Genomic DNA, 11,237 nt, shown 5'->3' on the forward strand with positions numbered 1-11,237 from the left:
TCTGCCATTTGAGCCAAAGCGCCATTTCCGGCTTTTTCTGTTTATGAGGTACTGAGGAATCGAACTCAAGGCTTTGTGCATGTTAGGTGAGCACTTTACCACTAGGCTATGGTTCTGGCTCTGCTCTGTTCTCATAATAATAAATTCAAGGTATTGCCAAATCCAAATAATTAATTCTATATGTTTTATGTAATAGGCTATGTTCAAGTAATAAGGCACCAATATTCTTTTTTAAAGATATTAGCATTGATTTTTACATCATATTTCAAATGTCATGTTTAACATACAAGTATTCAAGAAGGGAATCTATATACAATCAGTGGCTCATAGATTTTAGAACATAATTAAAATTAAGCTGAGTCTTTGTATGTCATAGATACATTTTAATCTATGTAATAATAAATTATGCATATAGAGATATAATCCATCATAGATTTTTATGTCTGTGTAATTATGTTTATATCTCCAAGATCATGTCCATAACCTTGGGTACCCAAATATTGAGTCACTGCTTTTGTAATGTTTAGTTCTAATATCCACATATTAAGGATACCATGTGCTTTTTGTTCCTGTGCTCTTGACTTATCTCTCTCAACATAATTTGCTCTAATTTCATCTACTTCCTAGCGAATGCCATTATTTTATCTTGTCTGTTGGCTATGTATATATATATATATATATATATATATATATATATCTCACATTTTTTGTATCCATTCACCTGCAGTAGGGCATCTGTTTCCATTGCTTGGCTATTGTGAATAGTGCAGAGATGAACAAGGCTGAGCAGGTGTCCTTATCACATCCTGGGTTATGATGCTCAGGGTAGATGCCCAGAAGTGGTATGGCGGGATCATAGGGAAGGTCTATTTTCAGTTCTTTAAGAAACCTCCAAACTGCCTTCCAGAGTGGCTGAAATTGTTTACATTCCCACCAGCAGTGCAGTATGATTCCTCTTTCTCCCCAACCCTGCCAGCATTTGTCATTGTCTGAGTTAAGAATCTTGGCCATTCTAATTGGGGTAAAGTGGTATCTTAGGATTATTTTTATTTGCATTTCCTTTATGATCATGGATGATGAGCATTTTCTCATATGCTTTTCTGCCATTTTATCTTCTTCTTTTGATAAGTCTCTAGTTCCCTTGCCCATTTAGTAATTGGTTTGTTGGATTTGTGTGTGTGTTTGGGGGGGATTAGTTTCTTGAGTTCCCTGTAGATGCTGTATATTAAGTATTTGTCTGATGTATTGTTGGTAAATATCTTTTCCCAGTTGGTTGGCTGTCTTTCTACTTTAGTAGCTATGCTTTTATCTATGCAGAAACTTTTTTAATTTTTTATTTTTCATAAGGATTTATTTTTCATGGTCTAGAAATGATATACCAAATTTATGCTTTAAAAATCCATTCCTGGCAATCCCCATCCACTCCACTTTTTGGCTGAAGCAACAGCACCTCACAAAACCTAAGCCACTACCTCTGACCTCCTTCTCTCCAATCTGTTGTGACCTTGGGACTCTGTTCAGGAACTTTTTGACTGTGCCTATGAATTCATGTCTCTCCTATTCTATCATGTATCAGTTTTAAGGTCTGATACTGAGGTCTTTGATCCATTTTGAGTTAATGCTTATGCATGGCAATAGGCTGGGTCAATTTTTAGTTTTCTGCATGTGGCTGCCCAGTTTTCCCAGCACCAATAATTGAATAAGGCTGTGTTTGTTCCACTGTATATCTCTGCCTCCTTTGTCGAATATAAGTTGACTATAGGTATGTGGTTTTATTTCTGGATCTTCTATTCTGTTCCATTGGAACTGAGTTAAATAAATATTTTTTGGCCATCGTATCTCCCAATGACACAGGAGAACAAACAGTCCTATGTTCAAAATCAGAAAATTGAAAGTTAGGGGAAACACTGGTCACTGTTAGAAATGCATGACTTTCCCGTGTCAGAAATGAAAGGATACAGAACCATCACTTTACCCAGAGCTAGGCAAGCACACCAAGGAAGGCATTTTGGTAGGTATTTATCTCAATCCAAACTGTCCCTCCTCCTTGTTGTGGAATTAGTTTTCTGGTCTAAGTACAATTAATTATCAAGGTTAAGAAGAGGGCCATTTTCTGATTCCTATCAAAGGTTCACTCTTCCTCCTCCTCCTCCTCCTCCTCCTCCTCCTCCTCCTCCTCCTCCTCCTCCTCCTCCTCCTCCTCCTTCTTCTTCTTCTTCTTCTTCTTCTTCTTCTTCTTCTTCTTCTTCTTCTTCTCACGGATGGCTGGCAGTTGGATGGCTGGAGGATGTTGAGGAAGTCAATGGAAAGTTCCTAGGAACATTCCTTTTAACTCCATTGATAAAGATTTCTCTTCTTAATGAACAACACACTTGGTAATCACAATTTATTATTTTAACTCCTTCAACACAAGATTTATCTCCCTAATCTGACTAGCTATTTACAAGTGGCACTGATAATAATAGTAAAAAAATACTTCCAGGAAATATTAAAACAAAAATACATCAATATATAGGGCACGTTGACAAAAAAGATGACTTTTTATTACATCATCAAAGGGACTTTGATGTGAAATATCCAAAATACACAAGTACTCAGTTGGTTTGCATAAAAATGATTGAGTATAAGACGAAGAAATAGAACATCTGGTTGGGAATTTACTGACAAACTACCTCCATGGGAGTACTTACAGTGTGGAGACTGGGATTCTTCAAGGTTCTGCAAAGCACAACATCAGCAAGCTAGCACACAGCAAGCAAAGAAGAGTGGCCAGTGCTCTACTACATGAACCACACTCCTGGTCTTCCTTTATTTAGTTATTTTCCAGACAGCGACAATGTTTTTGCTCAGGAGCAGTCTCTGACTACAAAATGACTACCCATTCCTTCCATGTAGCTGGGATCACTGGCATATCCAGCATGCCCAGCTTAAGTTTGCTGACATGCGTTTTTACTAGCTTTTTCCTCATGTTAGATTCAACCACAATCTCCTGAGCCACACCTCTAGTGTAGCTTGGATTAGATGCATGATCTACTACTATGACTATTTCATATGCATTATATTTTAAGGTGGCATTATTATCTGCCTTAAGTGGTATGTTTCTACCTATCAAGCAAATATGCAAATATGACACCCTGAGATCAAACCTCAGCAGACACAGATACACACACACACACACACACACACACACACACACACACACACACAAAGTGGTATTGTTTTTTTTCTTGACCTTTAACTCAGGATCTGGGGGCGCTGTCCTCGAGCTTTTTTTTTTTTTTTTTTTTTTTTTGCCAGTCCTGGGCTTGAGCTCAGGGCCTGAGCCCTGTCCTTGGATTTTTCTCAAGGCTAGAACTCTACCACTTGAGCCTCAGCACCACTTCTGGCTTTTTCTAAGTATGTGGTACCAAGGAATAGAACCCGGGTCTTCGTGCATGCTAGGCAAGCACTCTACCACTCCAGGCCCTGTCCTCGAGCTTTTATGTTCAAAGCTAATGCTCCACCATTTGAGCTACAACTCCATTTCTGGCTTTTTGAGTCAATTGGAGATAAGAGTCTCATGGACTTTCCTGCCCAGGCAGGTTTCAAATTGCAGTCGTCTAGGATTACAGGCATGAGTCACTGGCACTCGGATTAAAGTGATAATTTTTTAATTTTAGTTTTTAATTATTATTATAAAGGTGATATACAGAAAGATTACAGTTCCATAAGTCAGTCAATGAGTTCACTTTCTTTTTGGACTATATACCCCTTTCCTAACTCTCTCCCAGTTTTTCCTTCCAGTCTCTACTTCTGAGTTGTATAGTTCCTTTCCAATACAGTGTCGAGAGTACCATTGCTGAACTTGTTCACTTTCTGTAAAGTGGTAATTTTAATGTGTCTTTTTCTTTGATAGATATAGTCTGTAAGATACATGCACTAATTAGTATAATGTTTGAAGTCTGCCTGAGACTACTGTGAATAGGCTACGGTTGGTGGACACAGATGAAAGAAGGCTGCTCTAAATTTCACACTTGCTAAAGCGGGATGTGATCTACATGTGGGTTCTTCAAAATTGTGTAGCTTATTAAGTATCTGCCATAGAATTCTTCTAGAAAAAAATTCAAGAATTTCTTTTTTTTACTTTTTTTTGTTGCCAGTCCTGGGGCTTGAACTCAAGGCCTAGCACTCTCCTTGGGCTTTTTCAAGGCTAGTAGTGCTCTATTACTTGAGCCACGGCACCACTTCCAGATTTTCCTATCTATGCGGTACCAATGAATTAAACCTGGGTCTTTGTACATGCTAGGCAAGCACTCTTCCACTAGGCCAAACTCCCAGCCAAATTCAAGAATTTCTAAGGCCATTTCTATATATACAAATGAAATCTAAATTTCTGAGCATGAAGTCAGGCAGATAGTCTTATTTTCTTTTCTTTCCTTTCCTTTCCTTTCCTTTCCTTTTCTTCCTTCTCTCTCTTTATTCCCTTCTTTCTTTTTCCTTCTTTCCTTCCATTCATCCTATTTTTTGTGCCAGTCCTGGGCTTGATCTCAGGGCCTGAGCACTGTCCTTGAGCTTTCTCAAGGTTAGCACTCTACCACTTGAGCCACAGCACCATTTCTGGCTTTTTCTATGTTTGTGGTACCAAGGAATTGAACCCAGGGCTTTATGCATTCTAAGCAAGAACTTGGCCACGCTCCCAGCCATTTGGCCTTTTTCTTTACTTTGTTTTCTTTTTTTCTTTTTTCTTTTTACTGAGAAGTGAACTCAGAGCCTCACACTCTCCGTTACCTTTTCACTCTTTTTTTTTCATTTAAGACTGGCACTTTATCACTTGAGCCATACCTATATTTTCTAGTTAATTGGACACAAGAGTCATATTTGTGTACCCATGCTGTCTTCAAATTGTTATCCTCAAATCTCAGCCTTCAGAGTGCTAGGACCAGTACCTGCCCAGGTCATTAGTGTTTCTAAGTAGAAAGGTGGTTATCAGATAGGAAAGATCAATTGATGGCTTTTTACACTGAGAGAGGAGCAAGAAGCTTTAGTGGACGACTGCACAGCAGTGTAAGTACAGATAACAAGAGTTTACTATGTAAATTTCAAAAGCAGGAAAAAAAGGAGTCTGGAAACTTTTCACCTTATATATAGAAATCATTGTTGGTTTTAAAAAGGCAGATACCTTTAAATTGATTTAAATATTATGCAACAAGTATATGTATTAGAATCCTACACAGTGCCTTGGTAATATATATATATAATTTTTATTGTTTCATTTATTAGTGTGTTTATTAGTGGAAGCAGGGCAGATGAAAGAGTGTGAAGAGGAAGTGGCACTGTAGATCAAGTGGTAGAGATGTAGCTTTGATTTGAAGAGCTCAGGGACAGCGCCCAGGCTCAATTCAAGTCCAATGATGGATGAAAGAAAGAAAGAAAGGAAGAAAGAAAGAAAGAAAGAAAGAAAGAAAGAAAGAAAGAAAGAAAGACAGAAAGGAAGGAAGAAAGAATGCTAAGAGAGAAGGTGAGGTAGGATTATAGGATGAATGTCGTGAAAGAACTTAATATGTATATATGAAAATAGACAAATAAAACCTGTAGAAATAATTCTAAGAAAAGAGGCCATAGGGGAAAAAGAAATTTAGGGGTTAGTCTGATGAGAAAACATTGTATTCAGATATGGAATTGTCTCAATAAATCCCTGTACAATAGATGTGTGTGTGTGTGTGTGTGTGTGTGTGTGTGTGTTAAGAAAAAATCAAATGGGGTTGGAGGTATGGCTCAGTTGGCAGAGAATATACCAAAAAGTGAAAGCATCAGATACTAAGTTTGAGTCCCAATCTCCAACAACAACTACAACAAAAATCTAAACAAATTTTTTAGGCCAGTTCTGGGGTTTGAACTCAGGGCCTGGGCACTGTTCTTGAGTACTTTTGCTCAAGGCTATTGCTCTACCACTTGAAAGCCACAGCATCACTTCTGCATTTTTCTGTATATGTAGAGCTGAGGAATCAAATCCAGGGCTTTGTGCCTGCAAAGCAAGCACTCTACCACTAGGCCACACTCCTGGTCCCTCAAAAATATTTTTTAAAGGAGGAAAGATATAGATTTTACATTAGTTATGATTTGTAGCTTTGACTCAAATATCTAAAAGAAACAACTTTAGGTAGGAGATATTTGCTATAGGATCTTGACCCTATAATCTTGAGTAGTGTCAGGACAGCAAGGAATGTGACAGGAAGAACTTACAAAATTACACACACACACACACACACAAACATATATATATATATATACACACACACACACACACATATATGTATGTATTGTGAGTTAGGCTATGGTTTAAAAATAACGGTAAACAGGGGCTGAGAGTTTGGCCTAGTCGTAGAGTGCTTGCCTAGCATGCACGAAGACCCGGGTTCAATTCCTTGGTACCACATGCATAGAAAAAAGCTGGAAGTGGTGCTGAGGCTCAAGTGGTAGAGCTCTAGCTTTAAGAAAGTCCAAGGACAGTGCTCAGGCCCTGAGCTCAAGCCCAGGACTGGCAAACAAAATATTTTAAAAAATAATGGTAAACAAGATTTGACAAACTTTTCCTACTGTTGAGATATTGAAGTTCACGACTCAGAGTCACTATGAGCACACCAAAACTTTATTCTCCTGCTTACTGTTATCACTACCTTTGTCAGCAGCATGGTTGAATTCCTCCAGGTTTACTGCCATATTGCACGTATAACCATGTTTTCCCACATCCTATCCTCTTGTCCTTCTTTTGGTGATGATCTTGGGGTTTGAATTCAGGGCTTGGGAATTGTCACTGACTGAGCTCAAGGCTAGCATTCTACTACTTGAGCTACAGCTCTATTTCTGGCTTTTTGATGGTTAATTGACAATAAGAGTCTCATGGACTTTCCTGCTTGGGCTGTCTTACATATAGAAATGAATCATGATCATCAAACCTTATCCTCCAGTGTAGCTAGTATTACATCTGTGAGCCACTGGTGCCTGACTCACATAGTGCTTCTTACTGAAACATAACTTCTCCAGACCTTTCTAACACCTTCTTTGCATAACTTATTGGACAAGGTTGAGACAAGGCAAGACCTAGTCATTGAAGACACTTGAAGACCATCAGCAGACAAAGGAAAATGGAATAGACATGATTGGATTGAGTCCTTTACTTTATTGCTTCCTTTTTCTTTTTCTTGTCTTTGTTGGTAGTGGGGCTTGAACTCTGGGCCTAGGTGATGTTCCTGAGCTCCTCAGCTCAAGGTTAGGGCTCTACCACTAGAGCCACAGCACCACTTGCAGTTTTCTGGTGGTTAACTGGAGATAAGAGTCACAGACTTTTGTGCCTGGGCTGGCTTTGATCTGTGATCACTGGATCTCAGCCTCCTGAGTAGCTACGATTACAGGTGTGAGCCACTGGTCTCCACCTCACATTTTTCTTTATACTACAGGTCTTTGGCAGAAAAGGATATCTGGTCAGCAATCAATAATTCTAGTCAGAAGGGAGGAGCAGGCTCCTATGTCAATGGCATAGTCAGGGTTAAGACTAAATAGGAACTGAAGGGAATAAACTTTCCAAGACAGAGCTATACATGACATCCAGGCAATTTTGATACCTGCTAGATATCCTCAGAAACCTACAAAGGAAGAAATGGAATTATCTCCAAGTTAGGAATAAGAAACTAGAGATTCCTAGAGGAAGTTTATGCCTCAACATTCTGACTGAGGCCATTGTATGGCCATAGGTCTTGGCCATTTCTGTTTTACCAAGTCACTGTGAGAATTACCAATATTAGAAGGGATGTCTAGCACTTTGCCAGGAAAGCCCTCTATCAAGAAGAAAACAGAACCAGGAGCCAGTGGCTCACACTTGTAATCTTAGCTACTCAGGAGACTGAGATCTGAGGATGATGATTAGAAGCCAGCCTGGGCAAGAAAGTCCATAAGATCCTTATCTCCAATTAAATGCATGCACACACACACACACACACACACACACACACACACACACACACACACACACACACACAAGAATCCAGAAGCAGAGCTATGACTCAAATGGTAGAGCACTAGTCTTGAGCGCAAAATCTCAGAGACAGTGCCCTGCCTCTGAGTTCAAGCCCCAAGATGAACAGAAACAAAACCAAAACACACACACACACACACACACACACACACACATCTAACCATAGAACAAATTTATTATTTATATTTTTAATTAATTAATTCATTTTTGGTTGGTCATGGGGCTTGAAATCTGGGCCTTGGCGCTGTCCCCGAGCTCTTCAGCTCAAGGCTACTGCCCTACCCCTGTAGCCACAGCCCCACTTTCCAGCCAAGATGCCCAGTTTAAGCTCGGAAAAGGACAAAAAAATAAGATCATGTTTTGGAGACTTTTGGTCAGTCAAATTAGAAATGCTTATCTCAAATATCTCAAGTTAACCAGCATAAGCCAGAGTGATGTGCATGTGACTTAAGTGATAGAGGAAAAAGTTTAGGGAGAATGTGAGGTACTAAGTTCAAGCCATAGTAATTGTAGGAGGTTCAGTGTTGAGGGGATAGAAAGTTGGAGTAGGAGGGAAACTCACTTTTGTTTCATTACTCTATATACTTCCTTTGGACTTTATACTTCCTTTAGCAATCCTTTATGCTTCAGAAATGTGGATAGAGCCAGACTGAAAATAACTGCTAGTGGAATGGCTGCTAAAATTAATATCATGTTATAATAAAAGAATTAAGTATGGTTGAGCATAGTGTCACATACCTATAATCCTAGATTGAATTCTGAGCACTCACAAGGATTGGTGCCAGTGGGATGACTAGGTCAGGACCAATTTGTGCTATGTAGAGAGAGTCTGGGTCAAAAAGATCACTAAGTCATTTGTCACCAGATGCCAGTGAAAGTGTTTGGTTTCCTTCTAAAAGCAGGGACTAAAAAAAAAAGTAGGAACTCTTCACTTAGGATCTTTGACTTTGATTGCAGAATAAGGATTTCTGGATAAGTCACAGTGGTAAGGAAACTTGGCAAAGCTTTTTTGAGTAAGTAAGCAAGCTAGCAGAATGCAGACAAACAGGCAAGCAGAAAGGCAAGGATGCACTCTAACAGAGTTTGAGTGTTCTAACGGAGATACACACAAATCTTTGGCCTCAGGGGTATTTTATATGGTAAAGACAGTGGGTATTATGCAAAGACGGGTGTTATATTCTTGTTCTAATCACTTCTGGTGTTTACACTTTCTGAATTTCTGGATGTTTTGGGCATTCTTTCCAAGTAAGAATGCATCCTGGCATAAATCAGATCTTTAGCTGGGTGTGGTGGCTCATCCTTGTAATCCGAGCTACTCAGGAGGCTGAGATCTGAGGATCTCAGTGCCAGCCCATGCACTAAAGTTCATGCGACACTTAGCTCCAATTAACCATCAGAAAACCAGAAGTGGTGCTGTGGCTCAAGGGATAGGACTGTAGCCTTGAGTTGAAGAGCTCAGGCCCAGAGTTCAAGTCCCACAACCAATAAAAAATGAAACAAAACAAAAGAAAACCAGATCTTTCCCTTGAGATAAGGAAGGCCTCCTGTTGTTTGCATTTTGGGTAACAGCTTGCTTAAGTTTAGGAGAAGCATTTTTCTCAGACAAGCTCCAAGATTTGCTGCCAGACAAATGTTAATTCTTGGGATGAAAAATGCATCTCTCAGAAAAGAATGCATCCTGTTGTCCCTCTTTGAATCAAAGATAGTGCTTCTGTATTTCTAAATAGCATGTTTCTAAGTTGTTCTCACCAGGCTTCACTTTCCTCAATTTATTTATTATTTTTTTTCAAAACAGTTAACCATGTTTTATTAACTTTACATACAAAGATCTATCCTCCTCTCCAACATATCACCTGGAACCAGAGTTTACCCCCTGCTCCGTTCACCCACTGCACTGCTTGGCTGCCAGCCTCATCTCTCTCTTCAGCAATGGTGAGGCGGATTCCTTTTCCTCGGAGAAGAGAAATCCAAGGCTTATTGCCTTTGCCAATAACAAAAATATTAGAAAGCCGTGTGGCAAAGCTATTGCCATTGGTATCTTTCACATGAACGACATCAAAAGAACCAGGATGCCTCTCTGTGTTGGTGATCACACCAATTCTTCCCAAGTTAGCCCCCCCGGTCACCATACACAGGTTGCCGGTGTCGAACTTGATAAAATCAGCTATCTTGCCAGTCTCTAGATTGATCTGAATGGTGTCATTCACCTTGATGAGGGGGTCAGGGTAGCGAATGGTGCGAGCATCGTGGGTCACCAGATGAGGGATTCCCTTTGTGCCCACAAAGACCTTTCTCACTTTGCACAACTTGTACTTGGCTTCTTCGGATGTAATGCGATGGACAGCAAAGCGACCCTTGCTGTCATAGATCAGACGGAAATTCTCTCCCGTCTTGGCAATGCTTATGACATCCATAAAACCTGCAGGGTAAGTTATATCAGTCCTGGCTTTGCCATCGATCTTAATGAAGCGCTGCATGCAAAGCTTCTTCACTTCATCTCCTGTCAGGGCATACTTAAGTCTGTTTCTAAGGAAAATGATGAGAAGCAGACATTCTCTCAGCTTGTGGGGACCGGTGGATGGCCGCGGAGCAAACACACCGGTCAGTTTATCCAGCATCCAATGCTTTGGAGTGGCTACCCGCTTTAGATGCTTCTTGGGACCACGAGCCATGACTACACTTGTCAGTTAAGAGGCAGGTGAGAACCAAAAGACTGGTGATGTATCAGGTAGGACACAGCAAAGGAGGAACCAGAAGATCTTACCGCTACACTCCTACACCCAGAGAGCTTGACTCTAACATACAATTCTTTTTTTTGGGGGGGGGGATAGTCATGGGGCTTGAACTCTGGTTGCCCTTGAGCTCTTCAGCAGAAGGCTAGCACTGTACCACTTGAGCCCTAGTGCCACTTCTGGTTTTCTGGTGGTTAATTGGAGATACGAGTCTCATTTACTTTTCCGTACACAGGCTGGCTTTGAACCGCGATCCTCAGATCTCAGCCTCCGGAGCAGATAGGATTACAAGCCTGAGCCATGCATGCTCGGCTACAATTCCATTTATTAAAAAAAAAAAAGACCTAAACGCAGGTAAACTCTTGAGTAATCTTAGCTACTGAGGAGGTTGAGATCCGGAGGATGACGGCTCAAAGCCATCCTGGGCAGAAAACTCTGCAAAGCTCCCTATGAAAAATTCACAAAAGAAAAAGAGGGTAGCAAAAAAAATCTAA

At 40.2% G+C, this 11,237-nt stretch overlaps 1 pseudogene; it reads right to left on the reverse strand.

The window, feature by feature from the left end:
* Positions 1 to 9,848: 9,848 nt before the first annotated feature.
* LOC150040897 (small ribosomal subunit protein eS4-like) lies at positions 9,849 to 10,780 on the reverse strand (annotated as a pseudogene).
* Positions 10,781 to 11,237: the final 457 nt, after the last annotated feature.

Source organism: Megascapheus bottae, chromosome X, assembly GCF_031878675.1.
Source record: "Megascapheus bottae isolate mThoBot1 chromosome X, mThoBot2.hap1, whole genome shotgun sequence".
Taxonomy (NCBI): domain Eukaryota; kingdom Metazoa; phylum Chordata; class Mammalia; order Rodentia; family Geomyidae; genus Megascapheus; species Megascapheus bottae.